General features: G+C 37.0%; 2 long non-coding RNA genes across 2 annotated transcripts in view; both read left to right on the top strand.

Annotated features, from left to right (window-relative positions):
• The window catches only part of LOC106999911 (uncharacterized), a 141,674-nt gene that overhangs the window by 106,595 nt on the left and 15,195 nt on the right, over positions 1-19,884 (top strand). The gene's annotated exons all lie outside the window — the stretch shown is intronic.
• Positions 6,716-10,733, top strand: LOC144330628 (uncharacterized). The gene is made up of 2 exons (XR_013396956.1): positions 6,716-8,157; positions 9,294-10,733. It is a non-coding gene; the product is annotated as an uncharacterized LOC144330628 (long non-coding RNA).

The following is a 19,884-nucleotide window of genomic DNA, read 5'->3' on the forward strand; positions in this document are numbered from 1 at the left end:
GCCTGAAATTAATTGAGAAAATAATCCGGGATATTGCTGATCATTCTTTGACAGTAATGATAATGTTGTGGCAACTTGTAAACTGAGTAAAATAGCACTGTGGACTTTCCCTAGCATAGGTCACGAAAGGACATGTCTTTAAAGTGTTTAGATGACACCTCTCAGTTGAGGTTTCATCACTGGAAACAATTTTTAACACCATTGACAGAATTATAACTGTCATGCTCCCAGTTTTAATGCCTGTGGCATGCTATGAGTTTGAACTAAATTATCTCATTTAATCTCAGCACCAAATTTATAAGGAAGATATTATTATCAGCCTTATCTTACTAAGCAAGAACAGGTTTTGAAAAGCTGGAAAAGTGCTGAAGTTCATGGATCTAAGCAGAAGAACCAGACTTCAAACTATAATATCTGGCTATATACTGATCCATTATACCATACTGCTTTCTGGAAATATACACCCTTTTCTGTGGGACTGTTGTCACTTCACTTTGCATCGACTTTGCTGCTAATAGATATGCAGGCCTTCAGATTTGGTATTGCAATGAATAGTATTCCACTGTCAATTGTATTAATCAAAGTCCTGGGAGGAAAGGAGATGTTGTACATATGAGAATAATTTAAGAAAACATAATTAAGGGACTCTGTACTAAGGTAAGGGAGGAGTTAAGGAATTTGAAAAGAACTGGCAAAGCCTTCTGAAACTAACAATGACAGGAAGTCGTTACCACCATAAGGCCAACACAGGCAAGGGCAGGAGGCAGCCGCTGGCATTTGGAGACAGCTGCAGCCATGTGACAGAGGCCATCTGATATACCTACTCCAGAGGAACACAACTCCTGCTAAACTGCCACCCTGTTGGAAGAGAGTAGGGCCTAATAATCACCTCGATCTGTCTTTCCTTCAGTTTTCTGACTTCATTTCAGTGCCTCCCACTGGCCAAACCCAACTAGAAGCCAGAAGGCAAGGGAGCTTAGGTGACACCGTTGGTAGAAGCCATTCTCCCTGGGCACAGATAAAGGCTGAGATGGGCAGAAATTACCAGGTTGGTTTTGCAGCAGGGTTGGGGGAGAAGGCAGGAGAATGGAGACTTACTGTAGCACTAAGCATACCTGATACATTATTCTAAATTACCATCACTTAGTAAAATATTGGTGGAGAAAATTGAAGAATTCAAAAATTAAAGATACAAATGCATTTAATAACAACATACTTTTCAAAGTGTGAGAGGAGAAAGTGGCTTTCTTTAATTAAGAAAGAACATCCTCCAGATAATGTCATTGCATAGGTATGTGGAATGTAAAATGTTCGAATGTGATCAGCAGTCTTCTTCAAGTTGCTTATATGTTAAACTGATCCTTGAATGGGTTGCTATAATTACATTTTAAAGAGTCTGGCAAATCTTGCTAGTTTTTTGCTTTGCATTTAAATTGGCTCAGCATCTTGGTGCCAGTGGAATTTACCAGGCTGGTGAGAGCTCAGCTCAGGTTTCCCAATGTTTTCACAGCCCCATGGGCCCCTTACAATGTTTCTTTGGATACCCTCTGTACTATGTGATTACTGTAGGTCCTCTGTTGGGAAATCACATTGTCACACACTCTCCTCGTGCATCCTGTTGTCTTGTCTTCTCCGTAAGCAGCCCTGTGCTGTGAGCCAGCTCGTCAGGATTTAGTCTATGTGAAGGAAATTGAAAATGAACATTAACAGATTTTGTTCTTACTCATTTAGAAAATAATTCATATGCCTTCATTTTGGTGATGTTCATGATCCTTCATTGACTCTCAAATTTCCGGACTCCTGAAGCCCATTTCTGAGTTGAGGTTTTTTCTGCTCTTGCCAATCACTAGGTGGTGAAACAACTATAGCCTTGGTAATGCCCTTAACAGCTCATGAAGCTGAGCTTAACCCGGAGAAGGCCTCCCTGGTAAAAGGGAGCTGAAGCTGAAATCCATTAATTATTTGCAAAGCTCTGTTTTTGTTTTTGTTTTCTGTCATCTCAAGCAGAGTGGTATCATTTAGGTGCTATGTAAAATTTTTCCAGCAATTCATTCAACTTACGTCATGTGTCCAACTGGGGAGGAATTCCTGGAGCTGTTCTAGAACAATGAGAATTTGTGAGTTGAAAATTGAAATGAAATTTTAAAAATGCTACTAAGCTGAGTTAAGAGAGGAAAAAGGGAGGCTTGGAGTTTTCTTTCTATTATGATATATTTTTTCAAAATTCCCCCATTTTCAATTCCTCTTATTTTAATGTTTCCAGTGATTGAAGCACTTTGTTTAAGGCAAAGAAATATAAATCAATAGAGGAATTACTTAACTAGAAAATGCAAATCAATACCAACTTCCTTATGCAGGAACTTTTTGGTCTGAAATATTTAGCAATATGCTATTTGTTTTATAAAAATGTGGCTGTAATAAGTGATAGCTTGTAGTGATGCTATTTACATATGAAAGCACTGTAAAATAATATTCAGTTTATCTCAGGGCATGACCAACTACCACTTTTTTGTGCATTCTGTATCTATTATGAAGAGACAATAAGAAAATAAATAGAATCGGAATAGCAAAAGGACAGTTTTGAATTATCGTTAATATATAATGCACACCTAATCCATATGTCCTATATTTTTCATTAATAAATATCTAATGAAAATTGATATATAGGCGTAGTGATCACTTAGAAGAACTTTTAAGTATTTTTGAATGAAAAAACTAAATTATTTTGTGTTTGATCTTGTCTTTGTTTTGGTATTTTGATAATTTTCTATGATTAAGAAAACACAAGAATGCTGAGCCAGGAAAATTAAATTGTTTAATATCTGCTGTCACTTTCAGAGAAAGAGCTTTGTACTGTACTAAGATTATGATCCTGAACCTACTGCTTATTGGCTGTTCAATTTTGAGTAAATCACTTATGTGGTAGTTGTTTTGTCTTTCCAGATTCTTCTTAGCTGGGTCCTTTACTGCATTGACCAGGTGCCAAAGGTGGCTCCGTATTTTTATTAGACTCTACTCCTTTAGCAATAGTTGACTTGGACCTAAGCGAGACCAATTAAGGTCCTTTGCTAGGATTTGGCTTGGCCCAGTGAGAGCTTTCCTGCGTTGGCTGAAGCTTTATGGTGCATAACTTATGAATGGTCAGAGGCCATGGTTCTCAGAGTCTGAAGAATGCTGGTCTGCAGTGAAAGGGAATGAAGCCAACATGCAGACAGAAACAGTTGCAGGCACAGTCCTGGGGGGGGGGGTCCATGTTTCTGGTTCCAGTTGTTCCTGGTGTCCCCTCTCTGCCTCCCTGCATTTCCTGTGACTGGGTCATTCAACCTTTACTTGGCTTTTACTTATTCAAATTGGGTTTTATCTCACTCAGTTTGGGTTAGAATATTAAACCCTCACTTTCACAAGCTGCACCCAAAGTCTTGTATGTGATTTTTGTTTGTTCGTTTGCAGTTTGTGTAATACCATTGAATCATTTATTTAAAAGCTCTTAAAATTTTAACCCAATTATTTCAAGTTTATGTGGTCTTTGTCCTTTATTAATTAATAATTGCTATTACCGTATATACAGAGAACACTAGTTTTTTGGGGCTTTTTAAAATTGTTTTTAATCAATTTTACTTAAAACATTTTAAGGAACAGAATTTTATGTTATTGTTTTAAAGAAGGTTCTCAAAATTATGTAAACCTAATGCTCCTATGAAACCTGGAACCACTTTTGACCCTAATTAATACAACTTAACTTCTCCAATTTTCAATTCACTTGTTTGTAAAAGATAGGAAATTAATCTTGAATGTCACTAAAATCCTGTGACTCTACTAATGTATAAAGTATAACTTCCCTCCACGCCTCATTCATTTTTACAACCCATTGGGAAATGACTCTTTCTGTTCAAAGTTACACAGAGGCCATAACAAGGTGTCATTAATTAGTAACAGAAAGAATTTTGAGGAGGAAGTGCCCAGAAGAACTGGAAACTTGAGGGGATTTTAGGTAAATTCTACCTGCCATTACCCCTCTGGAACAGACAAAGGGTCTCAATATTGAGGGACAATTGCTGAAATGAAAATTCTAGATATTATACGTTGGGGACTTTTTTTTTTCTCATTACAGTATCATACTTCCTTTCTGGTGCTTAGATGACTCTCTGAAGTTTTGTAGTCTAGTGTTTGATCCTTTTGCATCTTTAAATTTTTTTATTTATGTAACATATTAAAAATGTAACACTTTTCAGACATGTTAAATATACTGAAAATAGTTTACTATCAGAAAGTGCTGATTACCAAGAGATGAAAATGTTCTCTATTGTTCTGTTACTGCTGTTCAGCTGTCAGACACTAACTCCTTATCATACAGTCCTGCTTGCCTCTTGTCTTCTCAGTTTTCTAGATGTACAATGCATCTCAACTTTTTCTGGTTCTAAAGGTTATTACAGTTTTTCCATTGATAGTATTATGGCTTCATTCACTTTTAAGGAAGAACTTAAGAGTCACAAGGTGGTAGCTAGCCAAAGACTTGCTTTAACTTTAAAGAATTAACAATATAGTTGATATGTGGAATTTTTAAAATGTAGCTTTAATTGGATTTTCTGCATATTCTCATTACCCTTGTCCAGTATCAAAATGACGAGACCAGCACTGTCTTCAGAAGTTTACTCAGCCCAATTTTACATATATGTGAAATTAGCCAAGATTAAGATTCACTGATAGAACTGGTCACCTAGAATTCAGAGTTATTAAAGGAAAACATCTGCCTAACCCTAGACATTTAGAGGAACTGGAGTGGGACAAATGGAGAATGGTTGGGATTAAGAAACCAACAAGATCCACAAGGATACCGTAGGTAATAATGGAGTATCATTAGCATATATGGTGGTATCAGTAGCATATATGGTGGAGGGAAGATGAGTTATAACCCAAAGATCTGGCAGTGAGGGTCAGATAGAGAACACAATAGATAGGAGAGCAAAGTATCCATTTGCTGTGGTATACAATAGATGGCAGGCAAGAAAGAAGGGCCTTGACTTCCCGAAAGGGAGCAGGTAGAGAGGGATGGGTTCCTGGTGGTCTGGGCTAGCTCAGAGTCCCAGAACTAGAAGACTAGGGTTGAAAAAACAAAAGCCCCTCCAGGGTCAACTTTGACCCTCCTTCCAATTCATTCTTCACACACAGACGTCAGACTTGCACATGTAATTACACTCCTCCTCTGTTTAAACATTCTAATGACCTCCATTGTCCTCAGGATAAAAGTCCAAATTCTTCAGCATGACCCAAACAGTCATTCATGGTCTAGTTTATGCCTTCTCCATCAGCCTCATTGCCCAGTTTCCCCTCTCATTCTCTATATTCCAATACCTTGAGTAATTATAATTCCAAAAGAGTAACGCTACTTTATGCCACTATCTTTTTGCACATGCTATTACTTCTGACTATAAAACTTTCACCTTGAAAAATCTTCCTCGTCCTTCAAGTCTTAACTCAACCAGTACTTCCTTTATGAAGCCTACCTTGCTCATTCTCCCAGTAGAGTTGGTCCCTAGTGTCCTTGCACATTCTCAAATTATGTAGTATTGTATCTTGTTAACCTTTTTATTTTACATGGTTATCTGTTATACTAGAAATATCATCTTATTGTAGATAGATTCCATGCATTATTCATTAACCCTAATATTTAAGGTTATATCTGGCCCATACTGAACCCTCAGTGCTTATAGAATAAATAATGAGACAGGTTTTCAATTAATAAATCTTGAGTATAAAGTGAAGGTTTGAGATAAAGTGAAGTAAGACCTGGTTATAGAAAACAGAAGAGAAAGTCACAGTGTATCTAACATCAACAATGACCTATACTGAGCCTTTGAGTATAGGCCTCCATAACTTTCTTCAAGCTAGAAAGAGAATGTTTTCTAACACAGTGGCAGAGTCAAGCCTATTTATTTATCTGGAATGAAGTAACAGCAAAGCCATAGGTGAAAAGGATGTAAAAACAGAAAGCTGTAAGCCTGATTAGCCAAACTTCAGAAATACAAGTTTCCCTTGCCTTGAAGAAGCACCAGGTAGCAGGAAGAGCCTGGGCTTTGGGGTTGTAAAAAACTCAATTCACAGCCATTTATTAAGTATAAGATGTTAACTTTCATTCTCTGAGTGTCAGTTTTCTTAATTTTGAGATAGTGATATTAATTCTAACCACAGAGGGTTTGTGAGAATTAGCTGAAGCTATATAGTGCAAATATGATGGAATGGGCTCGAGGAATGACTGTTTTCTTTTTACATGCCAAACCCCAAGTACTTGCTGGCTCTTTTCTGATTTCTCAGAATTGTTTTGAGAAGAAAAAAGCAGGCCACAGATAAAAATTTGCATCAAAATGACACAGCAAACAACATTTTAAAGGTTGAACATAAGTACTAAGAATAATATTGTCACCTAGATAATGTCAACCAGGGAATACATTTGAAATGTTAGCCATAACTATACAATGGTCACTCAACTATTCTGTATTATTTAAAATTCAGTAACTAATAACTTCAAAAATAGGATAAAACTATATGGAGACAATGAACCTCAAGAAAATAGTTTGTTAGTAAATTGTTTCATCCTCAGTATATACCTGGAGTTCTTAAATATGGCAGATTTAAACTTTGTTGAACATTTCAGAGAATATTGTAGCAACAGTAGCTTAGTCAAAGACATTGTCTTTCTCCTCTGAAATGAAAGATGCTTTCTTTAATTGTCATCCCAATTTTTCCTCCTCTCTAATAACCTCACTCTGTATTTGAGTCAGGGTTTGATCAGAGAAACACAACCTCTATGAAATATACATTAATATATTATGGATGTGCCTGACCTTACACAATTGTGGAGCATAATTAAACCATTTTCTGCTGGGCTTGGTGGTGGAGACAGAAATCCACAGACAGGAGGCTGAGAAGCAGGATGCGTGTGAAGTGACGAAAGCCAAAACAAATGGGAACCTGCGAAGTTGGAGCCTGTGAGGAGAGGTTAAATCAGGGATAGTCTCTCACTGTCTTTACGTGTTGATGATGAGGGTATTCTGCAAAAGAACCTAGTGCTCTTCATCGTAGAGCTCAATCTGCACCTAGCACAGGAGCCAGCAGTGAATGAGGACTGTCAGGAGCTATAAGAACTGTTGGGGGGATGCCACTGCAACATAGTGAGCCCCCAATAACCAACAATGTATGTACACTGCAGGGGGCCTCATTGCTTGCTTTGACCTTCAGAGTGCAAAAAGAACATGACTGATACTTCCTATTAACAAGAACTACACAGGGGAGAAATTTTATGAAACATAGTTCCAATTGAGTTAAGCTGGTATACCATCAATTCACCGTATTCTAAATGATTGTATAAAATTCCTACTCTGTACTTTTAATTTCTTAACCTAACTTATTCTTACCTACGTCCTTAAGATAAAATCTCCCAGATACCCTAACTCTCTTACCAAAATTGAGCTCTATTTACTATTCAATAGACAAATGAATGCAATTCAATGCATCAATTATCCAGGGCAACGTTTAACTTTATCTGTTTCATAATGGATTTCCAGAACTAGTAATCACACTCAACTCACACTGTCCAGGAGTAACCTGTTTAAAATGAATTTTGGTGTAATGGCTTTCCCATGTTACTTTGAAATGCAGTCTTGCTATTTTCTCATTTTTCTTGCAGCTAAGTCTTTCATTTTGTAAATGTAGACAGATCTGTATTACACTGAAAACCTGAAATGGACTAGTGAGGTATTCTGGATAGTGGAAAATGAATTTCTTGTTTAAAATGAAAGAAACTTTCCCTGGTTCAGCTTTGAAGAAGAGTATAGAAAGTCATGTCATTAGCAATAATTTACTAATTTGTATATTTTATGCAGATTTAATAAGTCTTTGCATTAAACATTGGATTTCACATGGAGATTAAAAGTGCTTTGTCAGATTTGCAAGTAAATGTGGAAAGCTTAAACTTGACCAACACAACAAGAATAAAGGAAGAGGTAATACTGCTATTCCCCCTTCTTCTGTTCTGGAGCCAAATACATAGGAACTGGTGCACTAAAGCAGCCATGGTCATGATAAGCTGATGAGATGGGGGACTGAGGAGAAAGTAGACCCCAAGCCTGAAGAAAACATGATGTGACCTATCTAGGCCAGGTGAGTACTTACAAACCTCCCAACAGTACTGCTTTTCCTACAGAAGTTTAGAACTTTCTTCAAAACAGTGTGTCAAAACTGATGGGAAGCTGTTGGCAGGAAGATAGGACAAATTTCTGTAATCTTGGCAGAAGCTCCTTTAGCGGGGAGAAGAAAAGCCTAGAAGGTGCTGCATTTGAGAGATTCTGGCTCTTGACAATGGAACGTACTCAGGATGGCTATAATCAAAAAGTCAGAAAACAGCAGATACTGGTGAAGCTGCAGAAAAAAGGGAACACTCAAACACTGTTGATGGGAATGTATATTAGTTCAGCCACTGCAGAAAACAGTTTAGCAATTTCTCAAGGAACTTAAAACAGAACTACCATTAGGCCCAACAATCCCATTATTGGGTATATATCCAAAATAAAATAAATTGTTCTACCAAAAAGACACATGCACTTGTACATTCATCACATAAATATTCACAGTAGCAAGGCATTAATTCAACCTAGGTACCCATCAACAGTGAATTGGGTAAAGAAAATGTGGTACATATACACCATGGAATACTATGCAGCCATATAAAAGAAAAATCATGTCCCTTGCAGCAAGGTGGATGTAACTGGAGGCCGTTATCCTAAGTGAATTAACACAGAAACAGAAAGCCAAACACCACATGTTCTCACTTTTAAATGGGAGCTAAACTATTGAGTGCTATGCTCACTACCTGGGTGACAGGATCAATTGTACCCCAAATCTTAGCACATACCCATGTGCCAAACCTGAACATGCACCCACTTAATCTAAAACAACAGTTTTAATTAAAATAAAAAAGGGGAGAGGTAAAGTATCCGTGACTAGCAGTGTTCCCCAAAAACCTCAGACTCATCTCACAATACTCGCAAACCACTTCACCATAACCAAAGTTAAGCCTGGGAACATGACCTAGACCCATCTTGTACAGGTAATTTTCAGGCTAAACCTTTGTACCTTTAATTCCCTGTTGGTAGTCATTTTATCCAGATCTCAACCTTGCAAAGACTATTTAAGTGGCATGACAGGAAACAGGAGAGAGAGATGATATGGTATGAGATGTTAGCAATTTCATTATAATAATGTTAATATATTTAACTTATTTCCACATCATATTTTAGATACTATAAAATGAAAACAAGAATTTAACCTGAAGTTGCTCATCCTGCAAATATTTATTGAGCGCCTATGAAGCACCAAACACCAAGGAGAGACAGGGGAGAAAAATTCCTTGGTCTCATAGAGCTTCCATTCCAGCAACTGTCATCTGTCAATCTTCCCTCCCATTCTTCAAGACAATGAGTTTTAGCTTACAACTCTCTTTAAATCACCCATCTTTATCTCACACCTTTCACTCTTAGTAGACGACTTTGTACCCCATTTCGCAAAGAAACCAGACAGGAGCTTAATTTTCTCCCCAGTTCCATTGAGAATAGAACCCAGCCTCGCTTCATTTCTTCCTGACTCAGAGGATCAGGCAGTAATTTTGAAATTTCCCCAGAGTTTAGAAGGCCATGGAGCTATGAACATACTAAGTTGGCTTTGGGCATTTGGCTGCAAAATTGAGAGTACCGATTATTTTGCTTAATCCAATATTTCTTTTCTTGATTTGCTGACATACTCCAAAGATTTTGCATGCCTTCAAAGCAGCCACTGAATTTTATTAACTCATTTTGTTAACTTGAAAGAGGACTGCATCCACTCTTAATCAGGATAAAGAATTGCTTTTTAAAACAAACCTTTTATTAGTTGCTAGTTAGCAGATAATATAGCAGAAGGTTGGTGAGATTATGAAAATGGTTTAATTAAAAAGAAAGTGTCCAAAAGAAACCTTCTCTTTTAGTTCCTAAGTCAGAGATATTGAGAACTCAGCAAAAATAGATCTTCATAAATATAGTTGATCCTTGAACAATGCAGGTTTGAATTGCAGGGTTCACTTATGTGCACATTTTTTTTCAATAAAAATTAACTCCAAGTGTGCCTGCTTCTGTTGCCTCCTCTCCACCTCTTCCTCCTCTGCCACCTCTGAGACAGAAAGAATGATCCTTCCTCTTGCTCCTCTTTCTCAGCCTACTCAAGTTATAAAGATGATGAGGATGAAAACCTTTATTATAATCTACCTACACTTAATGCATAGTAAATATATTTTCTTTTCCTTATGATTTTCTTAATAACATTTTCTTTTCTGCAGCATATATATTGTAACAATACAGTATATAATACATATAACATACAAAATATATGTTAATCAACTTTATGTTACTGATAAGGCTTTCAGTCATCAGTGGGCTATTAATAGTTAGGTTTGGAGGGCATCAAAAGTTATACACAGATTTTTGTGTTTTGATGCCTCTAAGTCCCACAGTGTTTAAAGGTCAACTGTACTGGTTAAATTGTTACAGAGTTATAGAGTCAAAAGATGGTGGACTTTGGAGCACAGAGCCCTTGGTTTAAATACCAGCTGTACAATTTAGTAGCCATGTGACTTTATAAAATCATTTGATATCTGTAAAACCAAGTTTTAACAGTTGTAAAATAAAGATAAAAATATACCCCCTTAAGACTGTTGTAAAGATTGTTGCAATGGACTGATGGTGCTCCCTTTATATTAATATGTTGAAACCCTAATCCCAATGTTATGATATTTGGAGATGGGGCCTTTGGAAGGTAATTAGGTTGTGAGGGTAGAGGTCTCATGAGTTGGATTAGTGCTCTTATATGAAGAGACACAAGTGATATGATCCCTCTCTCAGCCATGTGAAGATACAGCAAGAAAGAAGTCTCTTAGCAAGCATGGGATCTGCCAGCATCTTGATCTTGGACTTCCTGGCCTCCAGAATCATGAGAAATAAACGTTTGTTGTTTAAGCAACCCAGTCTATCATATTTTGTTATAGCAGCCCAAACAGACTAAGACAGGAAGATGAAAAAATGACTCCACATTCCCGCAGTTTATTTGGGTTAAATGGCAACTGATTTGAGATTAAACACCAGTTTTCTTTAGAATTCCTGTTCCCCTATTACACCCTCACCCCTAATCTTCATATAAGGAGTTTTGTTCATAACTCTGCAATCAAAATATAATTAGTGGCTGGAAGTTCACAGAGGAGCACTGACAAATACAAATGTTCCCAAATACTTAATCCTCTTAGAGACAGTATTTGAGTTACTTTGTTTTTGTATTCAGGGATGGATCTTGCCTATTCGACACAAGTTAGAGTAATAGAAACCTAATGAGTCTTTCTCATCAGAAGGCTCTCTCCACCCCCCAAACAAAATGTATCTGTGAAGAGTCAATTATTTTTATGCTTTCTTAGCCAAACTTTAGGATAATCAGTAAGTAACAGAAATTCTAATTAGAATACTGAAAATATTGTTCCATTTTTTAATCATGGAAATCCTACAACTTTTCTAGTAAGACATAGGCACCAACAGAAACACTGATGGAGAAACGTGTGCCTTCAGATTAATTTAGATATATTCACATGCTTTTGATTAATGTAGGAGTTCTTGTCCTTCTAGATGAACTCGTTAATTCCTTTGGTGGAATTGGATCTATCTTGCTTAGTGAAGAGAAATAGGATCATTCGCAAAGGATACAATAGAGACCTGAGCTCCACATTTGTTTTAATCTCTGGTGATATACTGTGCTGCAACTGAGAAAATGCCCCATCTTTATTTCCTGGAGTTGGCTTGACATTTACAAACCTAATGCTGATTTAATATGGGAGTAGGAAGAAAGTGAGGAATGGAAAATATACTCAGGGGAAGTTAAAAAAGAAAAAAAGAGAAAATTGAGTCCTGGTATATGACCATTAGCTACTGTTAATGAATCTGTTCAATTGATGAGATACTATTTTTTAATTATCTCCATTATAGTAGGCATAGAAGATAGGGGAAGGGATTCTTCACCCCTCTTTAATTCAGACCTTACTACTTCAACCAACAATTCATATCCTTTTGGTTTTGGAGAAAGCTTGGAATTAAATTATAATGGCAACGATAATCTTTAGATCCATCTTTCTTTTCCTACCATTTATTTATTTAGTACAAAATGAAGATAACGAATGAGGTAAATGTACACACTTATTAATTCAAATTTGTAAAAATTTTTGAGAGTTTACTATCTATCAGGTACTGAATTAGGTACTGGATATGAAGAGAAAAATAAATCATCATTTCTGTTCTTATGAATTTCAAAGTTTAATAGGAGAAACTGAATATCTGTTCACACAAATCAATGCATTTAGAGCTGTGTCTTCGGTCAGATTTCCTAAAAGCACAGTGGGAGTTGGGGGTTCTTAGCAAGTGCTTTACTGATGAAGTGTTTTCAGGATAAACTTCCAAGGAAGCAGATTAGGATAGAGGAAGAAACTAAGCAGAGATGTGGGTTTCACTAAGTCTAACTTCAGCCTAATCTCCAGAGAACCTGGACCAACACCAGAGAACCTCTGTGAACAACACCACAGGCTTATCTCACTCTGAGTCAAGAGGCTGGGCCTTTATGCCCTTGAATCATTTAGTCATTTGGTGAGGGATCCCCTGTTAGGCATTCCTGAGCTCCTGTTGGCCAAAGACAACTCTCGAGAAAGATAATTATGGGCCATTAGCAGCCAACCTCACAACAACTTCGAGATAAGTGCACTGGCTCCATAAAGGGGGCAAGGCTAAGGCAGCATCTACTGCTGGATACAAAAATGAATATAACAAGACTTTATATTCAGGTAACCCAGAGGTTCATTATACAGACTGGTATTAAACAAACAACTATAATGCACTGTGCCAAGTATAATGATAAGAGGATGAATAGGTCATATAGAGGAGAGAGTAATTCCCCAATTATACATTTTTTAGCACTTTATCTCGTTGCACAAAATACTGGAGTTCTTGAAAATAACTTTGATGGTAAGGAATGTGCTAATGGAAGTCTTTTTGGAGAAGATGCTAACTGGAGTTGATTTACAAGTAATAGGCTCTATGAATGTGATACTGGTGAATGGGGGATTATTGAGTGGCCCTGAATTAAATCCCAATGGGATTCTTTTTCAACTCATTGCTGTATGTAAGCATATTCTACACTATAAAATAAGTAAGTGAGGCTTTTTGAAAGGCTGTAAAAAAGGAATAAGATCAGGTTTTAAGGAAGAAGGCAACTTATAATCCAATGATAAAAGCATTTATATGATAACATTCATGGTGATAATATTTACTTTTGGAACTTGGAAGGCAGCTATCAACATGAGTCAAGTGCAATTAATGAGTCAAGATTTCTTGAGAGCTACAGATATACTTTTTGTTTAATAATAGGCTTGGTCTGTCTGTCAAGTTTAATGATTGAGATGTGTTTTCATAAAACATGTATCCAAAAGTATTTCACAATATCCAGTGATATTTTCATTTAATATGACATTGTTTAATTTGATGCGTCTTGGAAGTAATGTGGCTGTAGGCTTATAGACCTTCCAGGGAAAACAGGTCTAACTTAGAACTTGGAACATCTCTAATTGGTTCCACGTTTTTCTTTCTTGTCATGTGCTACTCCAGAGTTTATTTACTTAGGTTAATAATAAATTAAAAAGTCATGTTTCAGGATACTTATGTGATACTCTGCCCACTCAAATATTTATGTTTTAAGAATGCAACAGAATTAAACAATGTTTCTTTGCATGTGTAGCTCAGTATCAGTTTATCAGTTTCTAAGGTGTCTATTAACTTGAGATCTTGAATATAGCACTTGGCTTAGAGGTTGAGAAACTCACTGGTCATTTATTTAATTATTTTCGTTATTTATTACTTGAGATTTTCATATTTCATATCCTTTTTAATGGCCTTTCCATAATGTCCTTTTAATTTGTAATGTATAAATGCATGTTTACTTTAAGAATAAAAAAAAAAGAAAGGGAATGATCTGTGACTTCCATACTTACCTTCCACATTTGCTTATTTTGTCTTTTCATGTGAACATTTTTAAACTTGCTCATATGTTGGACATTCCATTTAAGAAGCAAAATTACATTGTCTAAATGTTGCATTCATTCTTCCTTGTTTGAAGACTCTGTTGGTAAATGGCTATGAAAAGAGGAAATTCCTTATGAGGAGAAATGTAAGGGGAGAGAAAAAAGACACACACACACACACACACACACACACACACACACAGCCACACAGCTATGGGGTCAATGACTCTAGGACAAAATGGACTGATTTAAGCAATATTTGGAGCTTGCTGTCAACAGAACTTAATTCTATGTCTAGAAAAACTTATGGGACACAGTTGCATGAGAAAGTATTGGCAACTTTTGCCCTTCTGAATTTTATTATTCTTACACATTCTTTCCTGAGAGAAGAGAATACGCGAGGTATTATTCAAACATAAAAAGGACAAACAGGCTTAGAAAAATTGATCCTTTTATTTGCATAACTTCAGTCCTTTTACTCACATATTTCCCATAAGGATAAGCGAATGGTTTAAATTTTAGGGGACATGTCTTTCAAAGCTGTATATCTGTAGGCAACGAAGACAGTTTGAAGTAAGTATCTGGGTAATTTTTGAGGGAGGGAAGAAAGAATTCTACAAAGAAATTCTTGTTTAGCCAAATTGTCTATTAAAGGAAACCCTAATTAACCTTTATACATATTTGCTTTTTAAAAGTGATATGTAATAGTTGTACAAACTTGGAGAATACATGTGATATTCTATTGCATACGTACATGTAATGAGTAAATCAGGGTAATTGCTTCATCTATCACCTCCAACATTGACCTTTTCTTTATGTTGGGAACATTCTAATTCTTGTCTTGCAACTATTTTGTTTATGTCCATTTCATTGGCAATGCTTAAACTCAACTTCATGGCCTCTAGAGCAATAATTATTCCTTTGTTGCTCCAATTAAATTAAATCAGAATAGGCCTTTAATTGACATGTTTCTCTTGTTTATCTCCACATTTTGGTTTCAAATAGGAGAAAGCAGGCATTTGGAGGTTGTTTTATTTCTCTTGGTTAGTAATATCATCCTACATTGGTTATCCACGATTGGTTTAGTTCTTTAGATAAGATTCATTGCAGCTTTTAAAGCTTTTTCTGGTTGCAGCACTCTAATTTTCCTTTAGTGAATCTCTCCCTTCCCACTCTCAGTCCACGTGGTTTGGGTGAGGAGTTAACCCCATTCCCTTACCCATCCCAGTCCATTGAGGAAGTCACATGACCAAGGCTGACAAAACATCTCAGCATCATTGCCAGGATAGGCACCAGAAATAAAGCTAGGCCAAACCATCCCGTCTTCATAACCAGACTACTAAATTAACACATCCTTAGGAAGATAAAGGAGATTTCTCTTTTTCTTTTGGTTTTGTAAACTGAACAGCCAAATGAAAAGACATTTTTCACTCTCATCCTATTATTTAAAACATAACTATCAAGAGCTATGCTTACTACATTTGGTACATGATCTAATATAATTTCTATAAAAACTCTGAGGTAGGTACTTCTATTATCCCCACCCTGCATACCAGAAACCGAGACTTAGACATATCATGTAGGTTTATGAAGGTGGCATGTTAATACATAAATAGTAGTCGGGTTTGAACTTAGTCTGATCTTAAGCTTGTGCTCTTAAACCACTACATGTCATCTGTAGACATTCTAGTGAGCAGAAGGAAAGCCCACATCCAAATTTTTGCAAACACCAAAATAAAATGTGTTTGGAAGGGAGGAATGAAAGAAAATTGGGGAGAATACAATAATCACGAAGTCAGAGGAACCTTAGTCTATCAGCTATTGGAGATAGTGGTAGGGCAGAGATGAATAACACTCAACTAAGTTGAATACTGACTGGGTAAGTATCTGCCAAGCTAAATCTACAACCCAAGGCAGACTGGGGTTATCACATCACCTTCAGAGTGAAGGCTATGTATGGGAATATTCTAAAGTTTGCTAGAACTAAGTAGTCAGTCTGGCATGGTATCCTGTTGTTCCAGGTGTTTGTTCATTAACTAGCTTATTTATCCATTCATTCATCCTTCCACTTTTTATTGAGCATATACTAAGTGGCAAGTATTAGATGCCTGCAATATATCAAGGTATCTATCTACTCTCAAGGAACTCCCAGTCTAGAACAAGAGGAAGATGAGTTAAGAACTAATTATAGCCAGGCGCGGTGGCTCACGCCTGTAATCCCAGCACTTTGGGAGGCTGAGGCGGGCGGATCACGAGGTCAGGAGATCGAGACCATCCTGGCTAACACGGTGAAACCCCGTCTCTATTAAAAATGCAAAAAATTAGCCAGGCATGGTGGCGGGCACCTGTAGTCCCAGCTACTTGGGAGGCTGAGGCAGGAGAATGGCGTGAACCCGAGAGGCGGAGCTTGCAGTGAGCCGAGATGGAGCCACTGCACTCCAGCCTGGGCGACTGAGCGAGACTCCGTCTCAAAAAAGAAACAAAAAACAAGAACTAATTATAATGCCGTAATAAATGTTAAACCAAAAAAAGAAAAAAGAAATTATAATGAGTAGATTTGGTGACGTAGCCTGTGTTGGAACATACAATTGAGCCAAGGAAGATGCCTCTAATATTTAGTCTTATACATTTTATTTATTTAATTACAGACAAATTAGGTTCAGTTTACAAAACTGAATAAATTGAATTTAATTCTGGAGATGTTCTTAGATGTCTTTCCCTGCTGGAGAACACAACAGTTTTATAAACAGCAAACTTCTCTATTTGCGCTGGCAGAAAGCCATCTGAATTTTGCAGTGCCTTTGCTAAAAACTACATTTAAGGAATATTATGCTGAGTCATTATGACATAATTGGGAAAAATACAAGGAATCTGATGCAAATGGGTTCCAAGTCAACTTAATTGCTTAATAGGTGTATAGTACTATGCAGATTATTTAACATCTCTGAGCTTGTTTGTTTAACTATAACATGAGGATGGACATTTGTAAAGTTTAAATGAATTCATACATATAAAATGCACCCCATGTTAGTATTCACTTGCCCAAATACTAGTTTTCTTCATGTCTATAGTTTCTTAGTTTTAGTTTTCTCATTTGTCAAATTGGAATAATAATATTTACTTTCAGTACTGATCATTCAATGAGAGAATATGTCAAAAAATAGTTGGTGCATAGTAGGTGCTCAATAAATGTCAAATTGTCCTGCCTTTTCACTTAGATTCTTAAAAGTATACATGGTTTCATATCCTCATGGACAAAGTATTTCTCTGAAAAATTCTAAGATGAAAAAATCCTATGTATCTGAATAATTACATTCTTGACTCAGGGTCAATTAAAACTTCACTTTGCCTGGAAAGACACAATAGAAACTTGAAGACAAAACAAGAAGCAGATCACAAAGACATATAAAGTATAATGGAACTAGTCAGGAGTTTAAGTAAGATAATTTGTATGTACATTCTCACTGGCTTGGTTAATATTGTCCTGATCTTATAAAAAGAAGAAAAGTAATGCTTTGGAATCATCGACAATACAAGGAAAAACAAGTTGCTTTATTTGTAAATATACAAGTAGATCTTTCTCTAGTGGAGAAAGTGATTCTGAAGTACATTTTCTACTCATTTTTCACATGCATTTTTGTCATACTGGGCCCAAGCTTTGTGGTTGATAGATCAGTTATATGTAAGCCCTCTTTCTGCTGAAAAGTAGTTTTCTACTCTAATTCCATTCTATTTTCATTTATGCTGGAATGATGAATAATGCAGTGTGCAATTACTTCTTTTCTGATTTAATACTAGCATAGGAACTCCTTTCTAGAAAAATATCCAATTAAAATTCACTGTGGCAGATGTGGGTTGTGGACCTGGTCAAAAGGCATAAACTACCAACCCACCCTGTGATTGTTTCAGCAGAGGATTTCCAGGCGTTACTTCAAATGATCTCAGCCATGCATTGCAAGTAATGAAGGTGGCACGAGTTCATACCAGCTCCTTGACTCCCTGGCTGCTACTGAATATGGCTTTATTTTCCATTTGTTGAGCTGGAACATCCCCTCATATTAGAGAGAAGTCAGCCCTTTGCAGTTTATAAGCACAGTTCTGTTAGGAGAGAGTAATAATAACATGGATGCTGATTTTTTATAGTCAATTTCATTTCTGCTTTAAGGAACAAATTCTTCATTACACTTATAAGCAGAGGCAGAATGGCTCTTGGTAAAAGTTAAAACCTATGCTGAGATCTGTACTGCACTGTTTTATATTCATCATCATCTTTAATAATAAAAGCATATCTTAATTTATGCTCTCAGAATCTGAGATAAAGATTGAATAAGGAGTATATTATCAAAGTGATAACAAGCAGCATATTTCCATAAAGAGTATATTATTAATGTAACATCAGCAAGATGGCAGAATAAGAAGGCCTGGACTCCCTTTCCCCCCATAATTACACTGGTTTAACAACAAAACACAGACAAATTCCCTTTGTGAGAAGTCCAGAAACTAGTTGAGAGGCTCTAAAACCCAGAATGAACATGAGACTAGCCACACTGAAGTAGGTAGGGGAGTTTGAAACACTCTCTCACCATAATCCCTCTTCCTGGTGTAGTGTTATACAATTGGGAGCAAACCCCCAATATCTCAGCTTCTCCTTGGAAAGCAAGAGTTGGACTGCCTGCTCAACACCTTAACTTTTCTAGGGGCTTCCCAGAAGACTGGTTTTTGTCTTGCTTCTCTTGAAGTGCTGACAGGACCCAGTGTATTCTAGCTGCCTTGGAATCAGTGAAAACAAAAATTGCAGTTTGTACTATTAGCTACCATAGCCAGTCTCCCTAGTCCAGCACAGAAAAAGTGGATGAAAAATCTCAGCTTCCAGATTCTCTCTGAGGTATAAAGAAGTTGGACCATGCATACAACACCTCAAATTCTCTAGGAACATGCAAAGGACTGGTTTCTGTGCTGCCTATCTTGGAGCACTAACAAGACCTAACATACTCTTACTGCCCAGAGACTAATGAGAAAAAAGATGGCAGTTTGAACTATCAGCCACCGTAGGCTAGGCCTTCCATTTAGCCCAGCACAGAGCAAACAAAAACATACTCAGAACCCCACTTCTCTTTGAGAAAGAAAAATTGAACAGAAGTGAAACTATTCAACTTTTCCAGATGCTGCCTGAGGGACTGGCTTTAGTCTTGCTTGTTTCAGGGTACTGATGGAACCTCTCATACTCTGGACACCAGGGAGTCACTAAGAACAAAGAAGGTAGTTGGACTAGCAATAAAGTTTGAAAGGTCCCCCCACCTCCCCTGGCAAAAATCTCTGGCTGGGATGATTAGTGAGGGTCTTTTCTTGAATGAGGCAATACTGTGAAGACTAAGAGGGATAGCTTGTATTCATCCATTTTCATGCTGCTGATAAAGACATACACAAGACTGGGTAATTTATAAAGGAAAAGAAGTTTAATAGACTCACAGTTTCATGTGGCTGGGGAGGCCTCAAAACCATAGTGGAAGGCAAAAGGCACATCTCACATGGTGGCAGACCAGAAAGAATGAGAGCCAAACAAAGGGGGAAATCACTTTACAAAATCATCAGATCTCATGAAACTTATTCACTACCGTGAGAACAGAATGGGGGAAACTACCCCATGATTCAATTATCTTCCACTGGGGTCCCTCCCACAACACATGGGAATTATAGGAGCTACAATTCAAGATGAGATTTGGGTAGGGACACATCCAAACCACATCATAGCTGTT

Source organism: Macaca mulatta, chromosome 8, assembly GCF_049350105.2.
Source record: "Macaca mulatta isolate MMU2019108-1 chromosome 8, T2T-MMU8v2.0, whole genome shotgun sequence".
Classification (NCBI taxonomy): domain Eukaryota; kingdom Metazoa; phylum Chordata; class Mammalia; order Primates; family Cercopithecidae; genus Macaca; species Macaca mulatta.